The sequence below is a fragment of the Mustela lutreola genome, chromosome 10 (genome assembly GCF_030435805.1).
Source record: "Mustela lutreola isolate mMusLut2 chromosome 10, mMusLut2.pri, whole genome shotgun sequence".
Taxonomy (NCBI): domain Eukaryota; kingdom Metazoa; phylum Chordata; class Mammalia; order Carnivora; family Mustelidae; genus Mustela; species Mustela lutreola.
This window is the reverse complement of record NC_081299.1, coordinates 117,621,660-117,646,537: the sequence shown is the minus strand read 5'-3', so window position 1 is coordinate 117,646,537 and position 24,878 is coordinate 117,621,660. Positions and strand designations below refer to the sequence as shown.

The 24,878-nt window shown below is 43.6% G+C and overlaps 1 protein-coding gene across 3 annotated transcripts in view; it reads right to left on the bottom strand.

Annotated features, from left to right (window-relative positions):
- Positions 1 to 20,602: 20,602 nt before the first annotated feature.
- Positions 20,603 to 24,878, bottom strand: part of LOC131810313 (conserved oligomeric Golgi complex subunit 2-like) — a 30,051-nt gene continuing 25,775 nt past the window's right edge. For 2 of the 3 annotated variants that reach the window (XR_009345527.1, XR_009345530.1), the window contains one exon: positions 24,038 to 24,332. The gene's annotated coding sequence lies outside the window, so the exon portion shown is untranslated. Of the gene's footprint in view, positions 21,041 to 24,037; positions 24,333 to 24,878 lie in introns of those variants that run through there. The other variant, XR_009345528.1, reaches the window with a different exon arrangement.

The following is a 24,878-nucleotide window of genomic DNA, read 5'->3' as shown; positions in this document are numbered from 1 at the left end:
AATAAAATCTTAAAAAAAAAAAAAAACTTAATGTGAAAGCTTCCAGCATCGTTGCTTTTCTCACCAACCACCTTCAGCTGCCAGGGGCAGATGTAAGGTGGACAGAGGGTTGGGTTTTTACCAAGGTGGGGTTGTATCAGGTATGTATGATGTATGATGGAGGTGAGAGTATGGGACAGGGATTATAGTTATGGGAACGGACACTGTGCCAACTGCGGAGGCCTGTGAGAATTTGGGGGAAGGATCAAAAACCACAGAAAATGAAATAGGGGGACGCCTGGGTGGCTCAGTTGGTTAAGCAGCTGCCTTTGGCTCAGGCCATGATCCCAGCGTCCTGGGATCAAGTCCCACATCGGGCTCCTTGCTCGGCAGGGAGCCTGCTTCTCCCTCAGTCTCTGCCTGCCACTCTGTCTGCCTGTGCTCGCTCTCGCTCCCTCTCTCTCTCTGACAAATAAATAAAATCTTAAAAAAAAAAGATTCTCTTCAAAAAAAGAAAATCAAATAGGTAAATGGCTTCTTCTGAGTGACTTAGATAGTTAATACTTCTTGAAATAATTTAGTGCAGCCAGACCCCTGCAAAGCAGCACAAAGAACTCTGATGAGTGCTTCAATCTACCACTTCTTCCTAGGGCTTCAATCAATTGCTTTCAACAAGTGAACATTGAGATATTTAGAGCAAACGAAAAAAAATAAATATTGGAAGTTCGCATTTTTTTTTAAGATTTTATTTATTTATTTGACAGAGACACAATGAGATAGGAAATACAAGCAGGGGGAGTGAGAGAGGGAGAAGCAGGTTTTTCCTCTGAGAAGGGAGCCCGACACGGGGCTGGATTCTCAGGCCCCTGGGATCATGACCTGAGCCGAAGGGCAGATGCTTAGCAATTGAGCTACCCAGGCTCCCCTGGAAGTTAGCTTTTTATATTCTTGGAAAATGGGATTTTGTACATTTATGTACTTTTTCTGTCCCCTTGTGGATATTTTCCCTCTTGAAACACACCCAACCCCTGCTCCACAGTTGTCCAGTAAAAGAAAGGGATCTGAGTGCCATCCCCAAAGTTCACTTGCGTTTAAAGGAGAAACAATCCTGGGAAGCTGTTTTACACAAAAGAGTAGATTGCTCAGTTGTAGAAACTCAGGTATTATAAGAAAAAGGGAGAGATATTCCTTACTAGAAGGGGGACCTGCTCAGCGTTTCTAAATTCACATTGGTAGATTGTTGAACTGTTGTAGGCTGAGTGTTAAAATCACATCTTTCCCTCCGTTTTCTTACAGAGACAATGATGGTTCTTCCAAGATTGTCTGTGAAAGGCTAGGCACCTGCAAAACCACACATTTGACCTGAGCCATCACCCAAGTAGAATGTAATCTGCTCTCAGATCATAGGAGAAAAAAGAGAGAGAGAGAGAATCCCAAGAAGAAACACTCACATCAGGAGTTTCATCAAATTTAGTGCACGTCTCACCATTTATCTTCATTTGCGGTAATTTTTTAAATAAACACTAATGTCGAATTGCCCTGCGTTACAACGAGCAACTCAGTTCTCAGAAAACCACGAGTCTCCAACGTTTGTTCTAATTACTAAAGCAGAAGAGCGGACAGAGTTTAGAAAATTTTCAACAAGGCTTAAACAAGAGAGATTTTCCACTTTTTTCTAATCAGGTCAACAAAGATACCACTTTCCCTACAACCTTGTAGGCAGTTGGTATTTTTCAGAGATATCATTTGGTTCTTTATAGAAGGCTTAAAGTTGGAGGTCCATAAAAACGATAATCAACTTTTATGTGTGCCTTCTATAGGCCAGAAACTGTGCTAAATGAACAGTATCTAATTTCATCCTCCTAATAAGCCCTGTGAAGTCAATACTACTGACTATTCTCACTCCAAGGGGAAGCAAAGCAGATGCTTCGAGAGTTGAACTCAGTTTTTCAAGTTCATACAGCTCGTATATGATGGAATCAGGACTTGAGCTCAGTCTAATGCCAGGTTGGACCCTCAGTGGCAGCTACTGTAGTTTTTTTGACTGTCACCTGCTTCCCTCCCCCACCCCCGCCCCCATCTCATTCCCATTTAGGGATAATCAGCCATACCTAAATGACAGTGGCCAGGCAGGAAGGGTGGCTACTGGGTTTAATTATTTATATCCAGGGGGAAGAGTCGCCTCGCCCCATACATTCTGCTTCAGCTCTTGCCCTGCCAGGGGAGTAGCCATCCTTCAAACCATCAGTGTTAATTGCTGGTGAGGGATGAATTAGGCGGCAGGGGTCACACACAGTTTACTAGTCATGCATATTTCTTTCAGAATATCTAAGTACCATTCCCTTGGAGATGAGAAGAAATGATGGGAGGGATGCTAAAAGGGACTCCCAGAAATATTTCTGGACCAGTCATGATCACTAGCCCTTAGGATACTCTTGGAGTCATTTTACTGGTTCTTGAAATGAGTGCACTTGCCCTAGGATGGCTTGGCCCCTCCGAGTAATCAGAAGCTCCCAGGATGGGTCAAAGATTACTTTATTTGCTATAATTCTGCAAGTTGAATGTATCTCTCAGCCATTTCCTGTGAATGCTATTATGGGGCAGGCACAGGGGGATGACTATGGGACAGAAACATATCAGGTGAGAGGGATCCTATGCTTTTGTATGAAGGAGAAGCCCATTCTCCTTGGTGATGGGAGTTTCCCTTCTGCTCTGACTCCTGCCCAGCCGGGATCAGTGGGGAGCCTCCTCCTTTGGGCGACAGGTCTCTTTCTTTTTTTGGGCCAAAAAGCAAGACTACCCTTCTTTTCATCTTTCAGCTTTTTCATCCTGGCCAACGACACTCAAACACCCTCGCCCCCAATTTGGGCAGCTAGACTATGCCAAGAGGCCGCATACTGGGTATATTACCTCAGGCCCAGTGTTTGGACTTCACTGAACCTTAATTGTAACATCTGAGAAGGGTTGGGGAGGCGGATGTTGTGAGGATTCATTAAGACAATGTTAAATTTTTATCACGGAGTCAAGGAAGATCTCTTGTTAGGAATGTGTTCAATCTTACCAGGATAGAGGGCAAAATAGCATTTTACATATATTTTTTTAATAAAGTATTTCTTTTTTAAAAATTATTTATTTGACAGAGAGACAGAGCAGGAATACAAGCAGGGGGAGTGGGAGAGGGAGAAGAAGGCTTCCTGCTGAGCAGGGAGCCCAATGTGGGCCTCCATCCCAAGACCCTAAGATCATGATCTGAGTGGAAAAAAGACGCTTTAAGCACTGAGCCACCCAGGTTCCCTGCAAAACAGCATTTTTTAAAAAGATTTTATTTATTAATTTGACAGACAGAGATCACAAGTAGGCAGAGAAGCAGGCAGAGAGAGAGGGAGAAGCAGGCTCCCCGCTGAGCAGGGAGCCCGATGCGGGGCTCCATCCCAGGAACCCTGGGATCATGACCTGAGCTGAAGGCAGAGGCTTTAACCCACCGAGCCACCCAGGCACCCCGGAAAACAGCCTTTTAAACAATATTTTTATTTTTATTTTATACATATATATGTAAACATAGAATTGAATGTATACATATAAATATAATTTGTAAACACATTTGATATACATTTATGTTTATCCTAGGACGCAACACTGCCCTCCTGAGCAGCGCAAGAGGGTGGGTTTTTACAGAGAATCACCAAACAGCTTGACCCAACTGAAGGGCCAGCCTTGCGCTGCTGCTTAAGAGAAAGCCTTGAGTTGGGAAAGGTTTGACAAATACTGAGAAAAACCAGTCAATTAATATGTTAAAAACACTACCCAACCACAGTATGAACTATTTAGACATATGGCTTTAATTTTGACTTTAGTCTTCAAAGCCTAGGGGTCCCTGGGGAAAGGGGGCAGAGGGAGAGACAGGACCAGCTTCTCTGTGGGCCAGGTTTCTGGGGTTGCTCCCAGCCCTGCCCCCAGAGGGAATGCCCCCACCCAGAGCTTTGCTCCCAGAAGGGCCCCTCCCCCAGAAAGCCCCTTCCCAAAGGGCCCTGCCCTTTGGCCACACCCTCAGAGGTCCCATTATCCACCCCCAACACCCTCACACCCCCCTACCCCGCCAAGCACCGCCCTCAGAAGGGTTCTATGGTGAAGTCAGTGTGCTTCTCTCTCACTGTCTAGGAATTACTCAGTTTTATTTTTTACTTTGTGTTTTTTGAGCGAAGTGGGTGGTGTAAGGACCTATTTTATATTTTTATATTTTAGCCAGAGGCTTCCATTGAGGTTACACAATAACCTTGTTGTTTAACGCTTAAGCTGTCCCTGCTCCCCTTCTCCCAGGGGACTTACTTAAAAACAAGTCCCGGAAATCAACCTCAGGTAACAAAGCCCAAATACAAGGGTGGGTCAGGCCAGGTAAGACATCTGATCAGTGGAGGGTTGCATACTGTCTCCCTAGCTACCAAGGAGTATGGGTCCCGCCCTTTGTGAGTCTTTTGGGCGCCAATCCTAACCAAGGTGATAGGCTAGGTCAAATATCTACTAAAAGGTAAGTTGTAATTCAATTGGTCACCTAGCATCACTGTGCAGCTTTCTCTGTGTGTTACAATTTAATTGGCCACCTATGCATGACCAGGCCCAACCACATGGCCTATGTCCTTAAAAGCTAGTCCGTAAAGGAGAGAGGGGTTGACTTCTCTGTAAGAAAAGCGGCCCTGGCTGGTCAGTTTGATTCTTGATGCTTGGTGCGAAATAAAGCTTTGTTTGACCTTCGCTTTGTATCAGTCTCGCTATTTTAATCATGGACCCATTATTGGGGCATAACAGGTGGGATAGTGGAGCACGTACATAGCGGAGGGGACAGCCCACTGTGGGTATCCACCATTCCTTGCCTCCTCATTTGCATGTACTGCTCGCCCTGTCCAGTGAGCACAGCATGGAAATGGACACCTCGTGAGTGGTGGTCAACGAGACTCGCTGACCACGTGACGTCTATGACCGAGTCAACGGGAGCTCGCCTTCCCTACAGACCAGAGCTTGCTCTGAGCACCGGCAGGAGGCGGTGGCCTCTTGTGAGCAGCCCAGAACCCTGTCTTGTCCTTTCTCACTCATGTCAACTCCCTGTGTTAGCCAAGCCTTGGAAGTGGTGACTTAGGAGGGAAGGGAAAGAAAGGCAGCCCCCGGCTCCTGATCCTGTCAAGTTCCTTACTCATCAGGAAGCCGAGGGAGGCAGGGTCGGTGGAACATGTGTGAGTCCCCAGGTGAGGTAAAGATGGCAGAGCTGGTCTTGTGCAGGATTTCCACGGTTCTGATAAGAAGAGGGCACGTGGGTGTGCCCCAGCTGTGGAATCCCTGCGTGAATTATTTAACACTGACATTGCACCCTGCGAAGATGAATGGCAAGAATCATGCCCATAATCACATTTTAAAATTTTTATTTGCTTGGAATGACATTAAATGCAAATAGAAAACAGCAGCTATGCCCCTTCAGAAGACAGACCATGGAGGAAATGAGCTTTCTATTTTAGTACCTTTAACAAACACTTCCTCCCTGTTTTTGCCCAAAGGGCCCTATATCTTCATTTTGCATGGGGCTTGTAAATTATGTAGCCAGCCCTGGGGACAGCTGTGCAGTGTCTCAATGACCCAGTGCAGGGAATGGCAGGAGCCTCCCTCCTTGATACAGTAGTATTACACAAGCCCCTGAAGCTGAAACAGAACTTCAGGATAAAGTCTGAGGGGGAGCTCCTCAAATTTCTGAGTCATGGGCTGTCATAAACAAAATATCAACAGCCGGGTGGCTTAGGCAACATGCAATTTATTTTCTCATGGTTCTGGGCGCTGGAAGTCCAAGATCAAGGTGGCAGTAGGGTTCGATTCTTCAAACGTCTCTCCTTGGCTTGCAGATAGCTGTGTTCTCCACTCTGTCTTCAAACGATTGTCCTTCAGTCTGTACTGTCTGTGTCCTAATCTCTTCTTCCTGTAAGCACAACAGTCCTGTTGGCTTGATGCCCACCCCCAGTGAGCTCGTTTTCCCTTTATCACCTCTTTAAAAATCCTCTCTCTGAATACTGCCACAATCTGAGATGCTGGGTGTTAGGACGTCAATGTAGGAATCTGGGGGCATCCAACTAAGCCCATAACAATAGTCAAAACTGGATCCGAAACTGAAATTTAGACACATTTTAAAATGCTAAAAGTGTATGTATATATATATATATATATATATATATATATATATATATATATATAATTTTTCTGGTAGGCCTGAGATGGTTGGTAGGCTGAGATGTATTTGTAACCTTTGAGGGAAACATCCTTTGGAATGATCAAAGAGAGCTTCTATGTAATTCCATACATCCACAATTAAACCCCATAGCTTTCTATTTTGGAATTTGGCTGTTTTGTGCTTGGTGGCAACCAAAACCAGCCTAGGGCTTTTCTTTTGTTTTGACAGAAAAGTAGGAGGCAGAGGACTTGAGCATTTAGACATCTTGCTGCTCTTTGGTTTAATCATACTCTACTGAGTTGCCCGAAACTAATTAAGCTCTTGGCTCTGTAGAGGAGAGATGGTGTTCATTACATGTCATTGGCTACATTGTTCCTTTTTTTAATTGTTGTTAACATTTGAGTTATTTTTCAGTATAAGAGGCAAGCTTTTATCTTAGTTTGGGCTGATGTAACAAGAGCACCATAAACTAGGTGCTTTAAAGACATACTTATTTCTCTCAGTTCTGGAAGCTGGGAAGTCTATGATCAAAACCCTGGAAGATTCCGTGTCTGTTCAAGTGTCCACTTCCTGGGTCACAGATGACCATCTTCTCCCTATAACCTCCAAGGTGGAGGAGGCGAGGGATCTCTGTGGGGTCTCTCTTATGGAGACACTAATCTCGCCCATGAGGACTCCACCCTCATGACCTAAACATCTCCCAAGGACCCCATCTCCTAGTTATGTCCCTTTGGACATTGAGTTTTCAACTTAAGAATCCTGGAGGGATACACTGTCTACAGTGAGCTTCGTCAAACATCTTTTATGTTCAAGGCACTGTTTTTTGGCAAAATTAATCATTTCCTACACATCCTTTGAAGCACGAGTATTTCTGCACTTTGTCTTCCTTTAGAACCTTTCTCTAGAGAGGATCCTAAAAAGTTCAGAAAAGACGCAGAAGAAACCTGCTGGCTAGCTCGTTTTTCACAGTAGAGCAGAATTCATTTTGAAGTAGGTTAATCTTAGAAATCCAGGCGAAGACACTTCACTTGAAAATCATCTCAAATGATCAGTTTTGTTAGTATGAGTAATAGTAACTATAAGATCAATAGAACAACTTTTTGTTCTACTGTGGGCCTACTGTGTGCTGGGTACCTCGGAGCACCTGAGTCGAACCATCTCGTGATCCTTCCAACAGCCCACTGAGGGTCACACTGTCTTCTCCTCCACGTTATGGATGAGCCTTAAGTCTGGGCCAGAAATGACACAACTTTCCCAATGCCATATTGCTACTGAGGGGCCAGCTGGGCTCTACGCCCACTCTGGTGCCAGAGCCTGTGATTGCAAACGTGGGCTGCACTAGCTGTTCAGAACAAAGGACTGTTCATAGAGGTGACACAGCTAACTCGTGAGACCCACCACCCTTTTCCCTAAGGTCATCCCGGTACAGCCTGCAGTGATGGCCCAAGTTAAGCATTCGAACTTGGTGCTGCAGAGGGCGTGTTTTAGGGACAAGATTGGTGTTAAGGGGTTCTAATGAAGCCCAGAGGGAATGGAAGGAAACAGGACTTGGGGAAATATCTGGGTCCCTGGAGCAGTGATCTCCTTTTATTACTGTGCACCTCTCTTTCACAAAAATAAATAAATACGTAAATACATACATACATACATACAAAAATATTTGCGTACATACCACCAATTTAAGCAAATTTTTGATAAATTATAGACTCTACTACTCTAAATTATTATGCACATTATAAATGATATGCAAAAGCTAAACAGTTAAATGGATGACATGAAATATGAATAAAACTTATAATATTTTCTTCCAGCCCCTTACTGGACTATTTCCCAAACTCCCTTTGGAGAAGACTTTTTAAATATTTGTTTATTTATTTATTGAGAGAGAGAGACAGCATGTGTGTGCACATGTGAGTAGGGGGGTGGGGCAAAGGGAAAAGGAGAGAAGCAAACTCCCCATTGAGCACAGAGGCCTCACTAGGGCTCAATCCCATGACCCTGAGATCATGACTTGAGCCAAAATTTTGAGTCAGACATTTAATCAACTGAGACACCCAGGTGCCCTGGAGTAGACTTTTTAAGAAAGAGATAGGACACTTGGAATTATAGCAATAATTCCTAGAATTAATCTTTAAAAGTGGGAAGATAGAAATGGTTTTTTTAAATTTTTTAAAAGATTTTCTTTTTTTATTCATAAGAGATGGGAGGCAGAGGCAGAAGCAGGCTTCCCGCAGAGCAGGAAGTCTAGAGTGGGACTTGCTCCCAGGACCTGGGATCATGACCTAGCTGGAGATAGACGCTGGAGATACTGATAAACCAAACTTTAGGGAAAAATACTGAACTTTACTGGGAAGATGAAGCAGAACAACAGCATATGGCAGCAACATGAGTTTTAGATAGCTGTTGGTCACCCAGAAGGCTTAAGGTGGAGAGAAAAACAAAAGGCTGTAGTGACCCAAAATTGTCCAAGTTGTGTAATTTGACCCAGGAACTTCTGGGTGACATAAAGCTTTGTTTATTTATTTCTGTGGGGACAGAGCGAGGGGGAATGAGGATTCCATACAAACATGTGAGTGGCTCTTCTCCCATCTCCAGGGGGGAAGGAAGAGATTGGGTTTACTCCAGTAAGCATGGTGATGAGTTGGTGAGGTAGGTTGACTAGATGTCTGGACACCTGAAAAAGCCAGCTAAGGCTGGCTTCCTGGCCATCTTGTCAGTGACTTATTGAAACCTTGTCATGTGCAAGACTTTCTTTTAACAGGTTGCCAGGTGAATCAGACTACCGGCCGCCATGTGTCATTGCTCAGGTGGCCCATGACACAATGTCCTGCAACTAAGGGGATGCACTTAGCATTACAGACATCGTTCTGTCTTTGTTATTTTGAAATTTAGAAAATATCTTATTAATTTGTTCGCTCCAAAGAGGCAATTTATTGCTTACTATGACAGTCTTTTGGTAGAGGACACAAAACTGCTTTCTTTGTTATGAAAATCAATGTGTTACACCAATTTTCTGAAAGATGGAAATAAAGTGCCTCCTTCCAGCTGGGTCAGGACACAAGTGTACCCTATGTATTGGTTTTTCAATAGAGTCCATTTACAGAATGTACATGTCTCTCAATACAGAAGACATTTGCTCACATTTATGTGTAGAACATTCCCGAACCTGGTCCAGGTTGCGGATGAAACCGTCACTCTGACTGGCAAGGCATAACGAAGAAGAGTTTTCCTGTAAACAATATGTGGTCATGGAAGGAATCAGCACTGCAATTCGTGGCTGATTCCAAAAGCTCTAAGAGGTGGTAGATGCACAGGCAAAGTGGTGACTTTTGCAGAGGAAGCAGGCTGGGGAGAGATAGCGAAACAGAAGTTTGAGAGGGCCCTAAAATCTCCTCCTGTGGGATCATTGGCCATTGAGCTTGAGAAAGGCTATGGGGAAAACTTGAAAGAGCATCAGATCAAACCCTTGGCCACTGGAGGTTGAAACTGACATGAGCAGCACTATCTCTATTCTTGACCCAAGGCCACAGGATGACAAGCTTTGCTTTTTCAATGTGGTCTCATGTTTCTATACTGCCCTATAAAGAAATTAATACAAATAAATGCTGAGAGTGTAAAGTGTAAGCAGAGCTCCCCTTGGCCATTTCCTAAGTTTTGTCCACTCCGAAGTGAGTATCACTTTGGTGAGTGCGTTGCAGGAAATGGCCTTAATGATCAATGGCAGACCTCCACTCCAGAGTGACATAAAAAGCAATCTGCACCTTCTTCCTGATTTGTCTGTAATAAAACTTGCTTTCCTCAGGTCCCAGCATTCGAGGCAGATAAATATGTTCCCTTTCGTTGGCTCTTACTCATACTTCAGCAAGATTTTCCATGTGCTTTCCTTGGCTGGCTGGGAAACTGGACCACAATTTATGGCATCTTAGGGGACAGGCGTGTAGAATTCCAGTGGGATCCCAGAACAGAACCTAATTGTAGATTAGAGACCATTGCGGTGAGAAGCTTTTCTTTGAGATCGAAAGAGGTGCATGTTATGCAAAGATTAGCAAGTGTAAGTTCACACTGTCTATTGAAAATTTATAGACTCATTATGGTCACGAAGGCTGGAAGATAAGTAGATTTTGGGAAAGATGCAGGTAAATTCAGGGAGGTGGCAAATTACCCCAGGGAAAGTAGAATGGCTAAAGAGTATGGCCCAAGCTTTTTAAAAAGATTTTATTCACTTATTTGACACACAGAGAGCCAGAAAGCACAAGTGGGGGGAATGGCAGAGGGAGAAGGAGAAGCAGGCTTTCCGCTGAGCAGGGAGGCAAATGTGTGGGACTCGATCCCAGGACCCTGGGATCATGACCTAAGCTGAAGGCAGACACTTAACCGACTGAGCCACCTAGGCGCCCCCTGGCTCCAACTTCCAAAGATGGTGTATGAGATACCTTTGGTGGGAAGGAATGAAGATCAGCAACTGTCCTTGATTCTGCTTCTCAGGAAGGCATTGTGATGTGGTGCCCAGGACTTTGGAGACAGACACACGCTTGGTGCCCTCCGGCTCTGCCGCAAAAGCAACACCTTCCAGAGGGCAGCTGCAGGCACCGGGTGTTGTCACACAGGGTCAGACCCTGGAGGCACTCAGCCACGTACCCATTCCACCATCCTGCTGGGTTTGGAAGAGCGCGATCAAAGTCCCTGCTGCCGAAGGACCATCCAGAGTGACATGTCCCATGGGGCACGCCGGCATTCCTTTACCCCTTCAGGTTATTGGCAGCAAGGCTGGAAATTTTTTAAATTGCCTGGGAAAATGATAGCAAATGGCTCCAAAAAGGAGTTTCAAAACGCAGACTTCATACTATGTTTTGAGTACATTTCATTCATTTGGCAGGTACTGACAGGGTGCTTAAGTGCCAGGTGCTGCTGCATTAGAAACGGACTTGAGGAGTTAACAGGAGGGGGCTCCAGCCCTCAACCAGCACAAAGTGGATCAATGGATGCATGTGACAGACAGAGCACTGTGACGGGGAGTACTAGGTGCTCTCATAAGAAGGGTGTGCTAGGAGTTAAGGGAACACTCGGGGGGAGCCAGCACCAACACTCAGGGAGAGCTGTGGGAAATATGATGGATGCAGATGGCTCCAGGGGAAACCAGAGAACTGCTCAGATCCCTGCTTCTTAACAGCTCCAAGTGCCCGCTGCTTCAGAGTGGGGGCTGGGCGAGCAGGGAGCTGGGGTGGGCGCAGCGATGCCTGATTTCCGACCTCCAGCCCCTGCGCTGTTTCACCTGTCCCTTTAGGAGTACAATGACATAGGATTTCACCAACGGAGGATCTACCCCTGCATCCTGGTACTGGAAAAGCACGCGAGGGCTGCGGAGCTGAAAGAGTTGGTAGTTCCAGTAATGTGTGCAGGGTTTTAAAAAACTATATACGGGAAAATATCCGGTCTTATTTGCATGTGTTTGTATCATGCACCATTTTTAACTGCAATCCTCCTTTTACCTTCTTCCCTGTTGTTAAGACTCTCCTCTCCTCACCGCTGCCTTTGTCCCTATAATACCTGTTGACAGCCTGGTGCTCATCCATGAGCTCATTCGACTCTATCCACACACGCATGGGGCTCTGTCACTGTTTGACAAATATGGGCTCATTTTATCTACCTCTTGATCTAGTGCTTCCCGGTTAAGAATCCCTCCTGCATAACGTCCTTCTGTTTATATCTTCATTTTTATAAAGAATGGCTGCTCACCTTTTATCAGGTGCCTTTATTTTTTATCAAATGCATTTATTGCTATGGTCTTAAGAGTTTTTTCACAGTTAATTTAGTGATGAGGTAAATCTTATTGATTTTCTGGTCTTGAGCTCCCTTTATTTTCCTGGAATGAATCCAAGTTGGTCTCAGGATATAGTCCTTTGATAGATGCCTGACTTCTGTTATTTGCTAACATTAGTTCAGTTTCTGTTAACTAATCTGTCCTAAGCCAGATTTGTTAATAGCTTCCCCGTTCCTCCCTCTCAGGTTTGGGTATTAAAATTGTGCTCAGCGTCATCAAGTGAATTGACTTATTATTGTTTAATTGCCTGTTGCCATTTAACAGTAGAATGACAGTTATCCAGCTGCAAACCTGTCTGATCTTGGAACTCATCTGAATTTTCCATTCTTGAATCATTTGGATGATTTTGTTTTCCTAGGAAATCATCGTTTCTTCTAGGTTATCAAATTGATTAGTATAAAGTGCCTTGCAGTTTAGTGATTCTTTTATATTATGCAATTGCTTTTATATCTCTGTTCCCAACCCTTATCTGTTTTGCAACTCTCTCCCTCTCTCTGTCCCCTCCTCCCTGAAACCCCCCTTTCCCCATTCCCCTTCCCTCTCTCCCCACCTCCTCCCACACCCCATCTTCCCCCTCTCTTATCCTAAATAGGGCATGTGAAGTTTTTTTTTTATTATTTCATTAGTCTTTCATAAAAACAACTTTGAGTTTATTTGTCCCTCATATTTTTTATTAGTTAAAAAATTTATCTTTATTATAATTACTTCCTTTCTTTTGATTGAGCTGCCCTTTTCTGATGGGTAATGAGTAGTTTCTTTTATTCAAAAAAATGTTTGAAATTGATGACATTTGACACTAAAGTCTCCTTAGAGTATAACTTCTGGTGTCTTCTGTAAGTTTTGTTATGAAATAATCTCCTTTCCATTGCTTTCAAGATTTTCTTCAGTCGTCTTATGATTTCTTCTTTGACTGAAGACTGTATTTCTTCACTTGTATGTAGTTTCAATTTTTTTTACCAGGTTATCTAATTCTGATTCTACTGGATTGTGATCAAAGAACTGTTCTTTAAATCTTTAATTTGGAAGGCTTGTAAAGGTTTCCTTTGTTGCCTAGTATGCAATTAATCTTTACAAATATGGCTTTCCTTAGGTGTAAGAAAGAAATGTTTTCCGAGGGAAATAAGGATGTCTATTTTCTTTTTTTTTTTTTTTAAAGATTCTATTTATTTATTTGACAGACAGAGATCACAAGTAGGCAGAGAGGCAGGCAGAGAGTGAGAGAGAGGAGGAAGCAGGCTCCCCGCGGAGCAGAGAGCCCGATGTGGGGCTCGATCCTAGGACCCTGGGATCATGACCTGAGCCGAAGGCAGAGGCTTTAACCCACGGAGCCATCCAGGCGCCCCAGGATGTCTATTTTCTGTTGTGTCCTTGTTTTTCCCTCCTTCTAGTAGATACTCCCATTTGAAAAGCTAAAATTTTACCTTGTTATTGCATTTTTAGAGTCTTTAGGTATTATGTTGTTAGATGTATACCTGCTTATACCTTTTACATCTTCTTTCCAAACTCTGCCTTTAAAAATGTCCCTCTTCATCTTAGTACCTATAACTTTAGACCCAACTTGTCTGCGATGAATTTTGCCATTCCGGCTTTCTCTTTTGCATGGTATCTCCTCACCTGATACATTCTCAATCCCTTTTGCATTTTAAGTATGTTTCTTGAACAGCGTGGATCTTTAACCCCCTGATAGGTGCTTTAATAGAAAAAGTCAGTCTGTACACATTTAAATTAATGATAAACAGTCATGATTTTATTCCTTCCATCTTATTTTGTTTGTTTTTATTTTCCCCATTTTTGATGTTTTTAATCAAGTTCATTCTTTTTCTACTTGATAAATATAGAAGTTCTTTGCATTTTTCGATGACAGCTTAATTGAGATATAATTCACAGGCCATACCACTCACCATCTAATGTGGACAATTTAATGGCTTTCACTATAGTTAACTATACTATACTGAACTACCTACACATTTTCATCATCCTCAAAAGAAAACTTTAGCCATCACCACCAGTCTTAGGCAACCGCTAATCTACTTTCGGTCTCTGTAGATTTAGCTATTCTGGAAATTCCATATAAATCAAATTATGCAGTATGTGGTCTTCTGTGACTGACTTCTCTCAATCAGCAGAATGTTTTCAAGGCTCCTCTGTGTCGTGGCACATATCAAAATTCTATTCCTTTTCAAAGCTGAATAATATTCCACTGGCTGGGTGGATCACATTTTATTTATCTGTTCATCAGTTGATGAACATCTGGGTTGTTCTCACCTTTTCACTATTACGAATAAACCCTAAACCTTCATGCACAAGTTTTGGTGTGAGCATAGTTTTTTTCTTGGCTCTATACACAGGAGTGATATTGGTGTGTCATATGGCAACTCTGTGTTCTGCATTTTGAGGAGCTACTAAACCATTTCTAATGTGGCTGCGCTATTTTCCAAGCCCACCAGCAATTTACAGGTTCCAGCTCTTCACATCCTTCCAATACCTGCTTTTGGGTTTTTTGATAGTAGCCATCCATGAGGGTGGGAGGTGGTATCTCACCATGGTTTTGATTTGCATTTCCCGAATGATTAGTGATGTTGAGCATATTTTCACGTGCTTATTGTCCCATATATTTTATATATACCTTATATGTATCTTTAAATATATATATTTCATATTTTATTTATATTTAAATACATATTTAAGAATGTAAATATATTTACATAAATGTTTATATAAATATATGATAATGTAAAATATATTTATATATACATTTATATATTAATGTATACATTTGAATATTGGAGAAATGTATATTCAAGTTCTTTGCTCGTTTTTTTTTAAAGATTTTATTTATTTATTTGAGAGAGATCACAAGCAGGCAGAGAGGCAGGCAGAGAGAAAGAAGCAGGCTCCCTGCTGAGCAGAGAGCCTGACGCGGGGATCGATCCCAGGACTCCGAGTTCATGACCTGAGCCGAAGGCAGCAGCTTAACCCGCTGAGCCACCCAGGCGCCCCTCTTTGCTCATTTCTTAACTTGGTTGTCTTTTTATTTGAGTTGTAAGAATTCTTCACACAGTCTGAAGGCATGTTCCTTATATATGACCTGCAAATATTTTCTTCCATTTGTGGCTTGTCTTTTGACTTTGTCAATGGGGTCCTTGGAAGCACAAAACTGGGATATTTTGGTTGAGTCCCATTTATTTGTTTTTTTTTTTTTTAAGTTGCTTGACTTTGGTGTTTGGCTGAGGAGCCGTTGTTAGATTCAAGACCACTAACATTTACCTTTGTGTTTTCTTCTGAAAACTTTATCATTTTACTTTATTTTTATTTTTTAAAAGATTTTATTTATTTGAGAATGAGACAATGAGAGAGAGCATGAGTGAGGAGAAGGTCAGAGGGAGAAGCAGACTCCCCGTGGAGCTTGGAGCCTGATGCAGGACTCGATCCGGGAACTCCGGGATCATTACCTGAGGAGAAGGCAGCCGTCCAACCAACTGAGCTACCCAGGCATCTCGAACTTTATCATTTTAATGCTTACATTTATGTCTTTGATGCATTTTGGGTTATTTTCTCTGTATGGTGTGAGGCAGGACTCCTGTTTCATTATTTGCATGTGGCTGCTTGGGAGTAAAATACTGTTCTTACCCCCATTGAATTGTTTGGCACCCTTGTCAACATTAGTTGACTGTAATTTATTTTCCTTTTTTTTTCACGTGCCATGTATATTATATTTCTAGGAAAAAGGAATCCCAGGATTTTCCCTCCTGCCTGGATTCTTCCTTCTTCATGGTGCATGATGCCAGAAGAATTTTTCCATGCAGTGAAACCAAACTGAGGGGATGGAAATATTCTGCCACTTTTCTAGATCTTTCAGTTATACAAGTCTAGGGCTGGTCATGCCACACTTGTTTAACTTGCCCGTGAGGTTCACAGCAGTTTTCCCAGCTCTGTGGTCATCAATAATTTCAAATTTGCCAATGTACTCATGCTTCGTCATCACAGTGAGGAAACGGGACGATGACTTTGGTGCAGGGCCTCCTAAGAACCTGGCCTTCGCCCCCCCTTTCAGCAGTGTTAATGTTCTTTAGGAGATCTGTGGGACATTTGTTCACACTGTTACTATGGCACGGAAAGATGGCAGAAAATGCTTTTTTCCCTTTTATTAATATTTGGTCTTGTTCTCCTTCCCTTTCTCATAACCGAATGCGTATTTCCTCTCCGTCATTTGAAAACTGCATACTGTTCTCCAACTGTTTTCCCCAGGCGAGACCTTGTGTATCAAGAATCCTTATTTCACGGTTATTATACACAATCTTAAAGATTTATGACTGTCCTCTTATTTTACACATGCATACACACGAAGCACTAAATACGGACTTTATCTGAATGGCTAAATGTTGGCCAAGACAGAAGCCAGTTGTAGGGGGAACTTCTAGGATAAAGATATAGTCTGAAGTTTTTTTTCTTTAAAAAAAAACCTTCATGGGGCACCTGGGTGGCTCAGTGGGCTAAAGCCTCTTGCCTTCAGCCCAGGTCATGATCCCAGGGTCCTGGGATCGAGTCCCACGTCGGGCTCTCTGCTCAGCGGGGAGCCTGCTTCCTCCTCTCTCTCTCTCTGCCTGCCTCTCTGCCTACTTGTGATCTCTCTGTCAAATTAATAGGTAAAATCTTTAAAAAAACAAAAAAAAGCCTTCATGGGGCGCCTTTGTGGCTCAGTGGGCTAAAGCCTCTTGCATTCAGCCCAGGTCATGATCCCAGGGTCCTGGGATCAAGCCCCGCATCGGATTCTCTGTTCAGTGGGGAGCCTGCTTCGTCCTCTCTCTGCTTGCCTCTCTGCCTACTTGTGATCTCTGTCTTTCAAATAAATAAAATCTTAAAAAAAAAAAGGCCTTCATATTTTATTAAAAATTTTAGGTGTCCGAATTCAAAAGGTTAACAATATGGTACAATAATAATAATAATAATATCATTTAATAATAATAATAATATAATAATAATTTCTCCTGCATAGTCACTGCTGCACACTAGTAAAATGAGATGTTTCTTTTCTTTTCTTTTTTAAAGATTTTATTTATTTTATTTATTTGACAGACAGAGATCACAAGTAGGCAGAGAGGCAGGCAGAGAGAGAAGGAGGGAAGTGGGCTCCCCGCTGAGCAAAGAGCCCGACGTGGGGCTCGATCCCAGCCAAAGGCAGAAGCTTAACCCACCCAGGTGCCCTGAGATGTTTATTTTCATTTGGGATTATGGAGGGGCAAGGTGTTTTTGGCTCTCCTGCTGAAGGAGGGACTCAGTCAGTATTGTCTCCACCTTTTTCACTAATAGTAGCTCTGAAGATGAAGATGTCCCTCCATCTCCCAGACATGAGGGTTTGACGAGGACATGGGATGGTATAAGCTCATTGACATAGTCTCATGAACTAAGCCCTGGTTTATTGGTCAAAGTCGTTCTCCAATTTAAAAATTGTATAGGGTTATACCTGGTCGTGGAATTTTTTTTTGTTCCTGGGTTTTTAAAGGTGGCAGAGTTGACTTTCTGATTTTAATTCATCTTCACTAGATGAAGAATTCACAAATAGGACTTTTTCTTGAAATAACCATAGCCTGGGGGCGCTTGGGTGGCTCAGTTCATGATCTCAGGGTCCTGGGATCGAGTCCCACATTGGGCTCCCTGCTCAGTGGGGAGCTTGCTATACTCCTTGCCTCCCCCTCTGCTTATGCTTTCTCTAATAAGTAAATAAATAAATAACCTAAAAACAAAAGAAGTTGTATTTGACTGGAGCTTCATGTGGAGTGACAGATCAACAGAAAGACAAAGGGATATGAGACAGGAAGCAATGAAGGAAAACACAGAGGCGCACAGTATAGACAGATGTTCCTCAGCTTATGACGGCCTCGGCTTCTAATAAACCCATTGTTCAGCTGGAAATCTCTTTAGTTGAAAATGCATGGAAAACACCTAAGCGACTGAACATCAGAGCTTAGCCCCGCCTAACTTAAATGTGTTGAGAAACTTACAGTATTGCACAATTGGGCAAAATCCTCTAACACAAAGCCTATTTCACAATAAAATGTCTGGTATCTCATGTAACTTACTGAACAGTGCACTGAAAGCCAGAACAGGACGGTTCAAGTGTGTTGGTTGCTGACCCTCGTGATCACGTGGTTTGCCTGGGGGCTGTGCTCGCTGCCCCTGCCCAGCATTACAAAAGAGGACCCTACTGTAGATCGCCAGCCTGGGAAAAGATCCAAACTAAATGCATATCACTTCTGCACTATTATAAAAAGTCAAAAAACCATAAACTGAACCAAGGTGAAGTCAGGGATCTTCTGTACCAGGTGTGTTAGGGAAGGTCAAGCGCTCCTGTCTGGCCAAGACCCATAGTGGTATGGGGGAAAGTTCCACAGTAAAAAGTTCTACAGCGGAGAACCACTAGGACTCCAGCACCAAGGGTCACAGGTTGCGCAGGAAGACTGGATGCTCCTCTGTGGGCGATGAGAAGCCACGAGCGACTCAGGAAGGCTGCAGAGCTCTGGGCAGGTGGGACAGCTGAAGGCTGCAATGAAGAGGGACAGGTGGAGCTGGGAGACCAGGTGGGGAGAGCCCGCTACCCTCGAACAAAAGGCGACAAAGGTCTGGACTGGGATGACGGAGATGGTGGAAGGTAATGGGATATTCATGAAACAGAAATGGAAAGCCATGGAAATGAAATAAGAGAGGGAGGGAAAACCGAACATGACTTTAATTGCCATCAGTATAAAACGTGTTGAATTAAAATGAATTGGTATTTCTAGACCGATGATGACATCACAATAATGGAAGGAAACCAATTCTGATTTTGAACCTGGTTAAGGAGAAAGTATAGACAAGAGAAAAGCAGAGGCTCTGGAGTCACACAAATGTCACCGTTGAGATTCGTCCACACTCTTCATTCCCTTCCCTGTAAACCCAGGCAAGCGACACCTGCCTCACAGCACTGGTAACAAATAGGGAAGAGCACACGTTCCCACGTTCCCGGGTCAGACAGGACAGCCAGGGATCAGCGGCACATGAGGAGGTGACAGGTGGTCACTAAACTGAGCTCAGGTGCATACACAGCATTTTACGTCACCTTGAGATGGCTCCTCCTGTGACCTCTCGAAGAAGGCGGCAGTGGTGAGGAACGAACTCCAGGAGCTTATTAGCATACATGATCTTCAGGCCGTCCAGATGAGACTACAATCACCTAGCAGAAGGAAGAGCGTTTTATTTTATTTGTTTGTTTGTTTGTTTGTGTTTTTGTTTGTTTTTAAAGCACCTAAAAGAGAAGTATGAACTATACACTACAGAGAAAAGAATCGAGTAAACCTTATAAATGCACTTCGTTCTTCCTCCTCCCCACTCAGTATGCTTTCTAAACAGGAGGTAAGTAACAATGGCATGAAAATCTAGGTCCCGGGATTTGGGAATACTGCTCCAACCCTGGGGGACACAGAGGCTGAGGGACAGAGACTGGCCTGAAGCTAAAACATCACACACACTCATTTGCTTCCCTTCTGAGCTTAAAAGCAAAATACTGTATCTGCAGACAACAGCTCTGTACCATCTTCACCCTGGCCTTATCCTCTACCGTCTCCAGAACAGGGAAGGGCTGAGATGGAAAGTGATGGAAGAAAACACATCTTATTTTGCTTTAGTATTTTATTTTTTTGGTGAGGCTGAGTTGGAGGAGGTGAATGACAAGCATACAAACTTAAAATACAAACGTGGCCACAGTTCACTTAACGACACGGAAACGTAAAGTACTTCCCTAATTTAGCATATTAGATTCAGTTCAATGAAAAGGGCATAAATTAAACAACTAAAATATTTTCACTTAGTGACAAAGAATAATGTAATCTTTTTCACCCCCACAGAGAGAGCTATGAACTATAATAGGATACATACAAAGAACTGACAGATCATTTACTTTTAGTAGTCTTAATGAAGCTGAGAAGATTACTGAAATTAATCCTTCAATTTCACTTCTATCACTGGGATACTGTCTCGTTTTAAAACTGGAAGCCTTTCATCCTGAAGTCATGGTGGGTAGCTTTATACTTACCGGACAGAAAGAACACTCGCACTGGCAGGTGACTGGAAGAAAGCCCTCAAACGCTGAGACTGGCTTCATAACTTCTGTCAGCCTGAACTAGATGAAACCAATGCTCTCTACGTTGGAAGCTGCTGATTGCTGGTGGTCTCACATGGTGCAGCCCATACTCCGGCTGCTCAGAGGCAGGATACACTGACTCCCTATATTTAACTGTATCCTTATAGGTCAAGAACACTGGGTAACCAAGTTCCGGACTTAAGGTACTACCCCGCTAACTCGCCCTTCAAAGCCCTTTATCTTTGAATATTCCCTCCCTCCCACCTTCCTAGCCTGGCAAACTCCCCCATGGTCTTCAAGACTTAAGCCACATCAATTCTGCGAAGACGCCTCCCCTCACAGACTTTCCCTGCGCACAGAGCTGTCTTCCAGCTCCTCCAGTGGGCACGGGCGCCTTGGTGGGGTCACGCTTTTCAGCAACTTCATTAACGTATAACTTATGGAAATGGAAATTGGCCTGAAAATGTTCTGATCCGTACCTTCTTCCGAGGCAAGTCCCTCACCCCTACTAAATTAAGATGATCCCTGAGTTATGGCATCACTGGAAGAGAAAAGAGCGCATGCCTGATTCCTGCCATGCTGATGGGCTCCAAGCGGGACCAACCTTTTCTTACATCCAGAAGAGCAGGAACTAAGAGCATCTTCAAGGAAGAGCCCTGAGCTCTCTCGCACCCAGTCAAGAAACGAAGCCAGATTAGATGCTCTGTGTTTGTGGAATGAGGTGCATGGGAGCACAAACCTCATCCATGTACAGTTTCACCAGTACTTGACCAACGAACGCCTCTGCATCCCGTGTCTTGTCAAATGTAGCTTAAGTCCGGAGGCAGTGCCGTATGATGTCCACATTGGAAGTCTGAAGCCCTTCTAGCAACAGGCCTCCCAGGGACTGCTGCAGCATGGCCGTAATGTGGGCTATACGCTGCAAGAACAGAGAGACCAGGAAAGAAGGTCCAGGCACAACAGTTTCTAAAAGCTCCAATATATGTGTATAATTTATATACATATGTGTTATATATATAAATCGAGCCTCTAATTCTACCAGAATATATGTAAGATTAAAATCCCAACATTTCCTAGAGAATAACAATGAATCTCTTCTCCCCATGATTGCTTTCTTTCTTTCTTTCTTTTTTAAAGGTTTTTATTTATTTATTTGTCGAGAGAGAGCACAAGCACATAAGGAGGCATAGGCAGAAAGAGAAGCAGGCTTCCTGCCAAACAAGGAGCCCAAGGTGGGACTTGATCCCAGGACCCTGGGATCATGACCTAAGCCAGAGGCAGTGGCTTAACTGACCGAGCCACTGAGGCGTCCCCTCCGTATGATTTCTTTGAAAGTAAGTCGGCTTCATCAAAGTGAAGTTTAGACAATTACGGAATGACAAAAAGTTATTTGCCTCTTAAGCTACGGAGTAAATCTGACAAACGTGCATTTAAACCCAGTCAAGGGCTTTGGATAAATGAACTCCGACTACATCATATGATGTGTCAAGTTACATGAAATTCAGAATTAATTTTACTTGCATAGTTTGGAGACTACGCTTGTGTCTTTACACAAAATCTATCTAGTGTGACATAATGGAAGAAGGGTCCCAAGCAGGAGATACTGAAAAAAAAAAATTCAAAGCTAGCTTCAAAATCCTGTAAAGTAGCAATTATCAGGGGGCAATGCTAGGTCAAATCAAAATCATCCAGGAAATTCGCAAACAGCAAATTGAAAATCGAAACCAACACTTACTGGTCTTACTTTGTCCAGAAGAGGCATGCCTTTGCTCTGAACAGCATGAAACTGTAACTGGTTAAATTCTGTGGCAATTCTCTCCAAAATCTCTAGTCCAGAGAGGGCTAGTAGAGACAATTAGAGAAGTGTAATTCCCAAAGTTAAAACCTGCCACCCCCACCGCCCCCCATGCCTTACAGCGCTCAGGCACCTGCACCTGCACGCCATCAATTTTCAGGACAAACTGTCTGTGCAGCAGGCCCCAGGTGCGAGGGGTGAGGAGCGGGGAGGTCATAGAAGCCACCGATGCAGCCTGGCCCGGGCCACAGGGCCCATGCAAGGGGATGGAGCTATTTTAGGTCAGTGTGGGTACAACTGCATGTTTCCACCACGTTCCTCGGGCTCTCCCATTCGTGCCCTTCTTCTCCCTTCTTCTCCCATTCTCTAACCCCCTCCTCTCTCTTGCCCTGTCCTACCGTTCATACGCGAATCCCCCTCTTCTCTGCCTGCCTCATTCTCCCTCCCAAGTACCTCCCCAGTACCAACTACTGCTGTCTCCTCAATCAGCTAAAACTGACCGCCTAGCAGCAACCTGGGAAATCGCTCAGAGCAGCGGACTCCAAGTTTACATTTACCCAACGGCAGAAAGAGCAAGCTCGGTGCTCCTGGAGCTGGTGAGAAATCACTCACAGTGCATCTGCCATCAAGTGGACTGGATACACTTCCCTCTTGCCCCCCACATTAGAAAGTGTCAACCCCATTCAAAAGGAAGCCGAACAGTGAAAGAAAAAAAAAAAAACACAACAAAGACCCCAAAGCCCCTGCTGGGCTCTATGAGGCATCCCACATCTGAGGATGGGCAGTCAGGTAGTGAGGAAACACACTGTAAGGAAACCCAAAAATGTCTGGAGACCTGCCACGGTGTGCTCCGTCCCAGAGCATCAGAACTGGTGTGGAGGGAAGGCAGGCGCTGGGCATGACCAATGAAGAAGCCTAATCCCAACCTCTACTGACTGATCCCATGCGCATTTCCTATTTATCCTTATCTCGGCATTTCTGGGCCTAGAAGAGCATGATGGATTTACCGTGCGCTGACTCTGCTCTGGCTTTCCTGACTCCAGAGCTCAGAGCTACTCTTCTGGAGAAAAAAGTCCTCCAAGGTAATTCTGAGCAAGAAAGTGCACAATATCTGTTTATCAAGGACAGTGCTGCAAAGGGACAGGATTGTAGACACAGAGCTCACTGAGGTGTTTCTATCCGAGGAGCACAGCAGCAACAGCAAAGACGGGAAGAACACTGGAAGGCCAGCTCCCCAGGGGCCGAACGTGGACATGGCCGGAGGGGCTGCAGGTGCTGCCAAGGGCTGCAGCAAAGCAGAGCCGCTGGAGACACATGGGCTGCAGAAGGGCCGCGTACAGACTGTCTGCTAAGTGTGGACGAACGGGGCAGAAGCACGAGTGCAACGGGCTAGAGACACAAGCACAGTGGAGGCTGACCACTTAGTTGAATACCTTGATGTGAAAGGGGGCAGAGACCTAGGACCAGAGAATCGCTTCCTTTGGGATGTGTCCGTTCTTAATCTCCATCATGAGACATGTGGAGCATATGGTCTCTCAAGTTCCTTCCAAATCTAAAACCTTAATTCCTAAAATTTAGAAACCTAACTCCGCCTGCAGGGGGAGGGACTGTTAGCCTCACATAACAGAGCACGCAGGGCACGCAGGGCACCATGCGACCTTGACGCAGGCAGCCCAGCTGGTATGTGCAGAACCAGCCCGGGCTACTCCCACTGCACCACTGTGTGTCTCACGGTGCTGACAGGACCTAACTACTCATTTTCTGAGTCACTCATCTACCCTGGCTGATTGAAAATTCACACCAGGAAGGGAACAAGACAATCACAGTATAACAAAGAGAGCCATCATCTTTTTCCTATTTCATAAGCTTTTTCTTTCCTGTTTGTAAATTTCAACTGGATGTGCCCTATACTGTTTCATAATAATATAATGCTGGTGCAAAATACATCAATGGTAATACTCTGGGCATGTCTAGGAAAAAAAATGAGATGGAGAAAAACCAAGATGAATGGTAGGTATGCCTTAAAGATCAACAGGACTTTGCTAGTCCTCAGGGAAGGTGGTTCCAAATATACTTTTCCACTGCAAGCATAATGACGTGTTGGAACTGTGATCTATAACCAAAGGGTTTATAGGAACGTGTTATAGATTTCACCATTTCATGCTCTCCACTCTCCTGGAGCTACATTCTAGCCACAAACCTGGATTTTCTTCTTGTTTAGAAATGAATTCTAACTAAGCCGTCCCCGCCTAATTAGACTGGATGTGAAGTATTAATTTATGTGCTACTTAGTTAAAAAAAAAAATGCTTACCTGCTTGCTTCTAGTGCAGAGGTTTCTTTAGAACTTTGTGAATTTAAGATTTTTTCAATCTTTTCAACTGATCAAATAACTTGTATAAGCATCAACACACACATCTATAAAAATAAAAATTAAGCAAAGAAAAAACGTCACCATCTTTACTCTTAATCATCTTTATTTCCCATGCCAAATGCAGGAAAATATAAGACCAAAAGTTAACTTCAAATATATAGGGCATGCTATATTTTGAATATTTCTATGAAACAAAGAATTCTCAAGAATGCAAATCTTAGTTCTAGAATAAGCATACTTCCATATTCTATTGCAAGTTTATATAGAAAAAAAAAAAAAAACCCTAGACTTTGCTTTCTCATATTCTATACTCTTATTTCTTCTTTTCCCCAACCTGAATCTTTCTATTGGCATTTCTTTCCTATTTTTTTAAAAAGATTTGTTTATTTGAGAGAGAGAGAGACTGCATGTGCACGTGCAGGGGAGGGGCAGAGGGAGAGAGAGAATCTCGAGTACACATCCTGCTGAGCATAGAGCTCAATGTGGGGCTCAATCTCATGACCCTGAGATCATGACCTGAGCCAAAATCAAGAGTCGGACGTTTAACCAACTGAGCCACCAGGCTCCCCTCCATTTGTTTTCTTATGGCC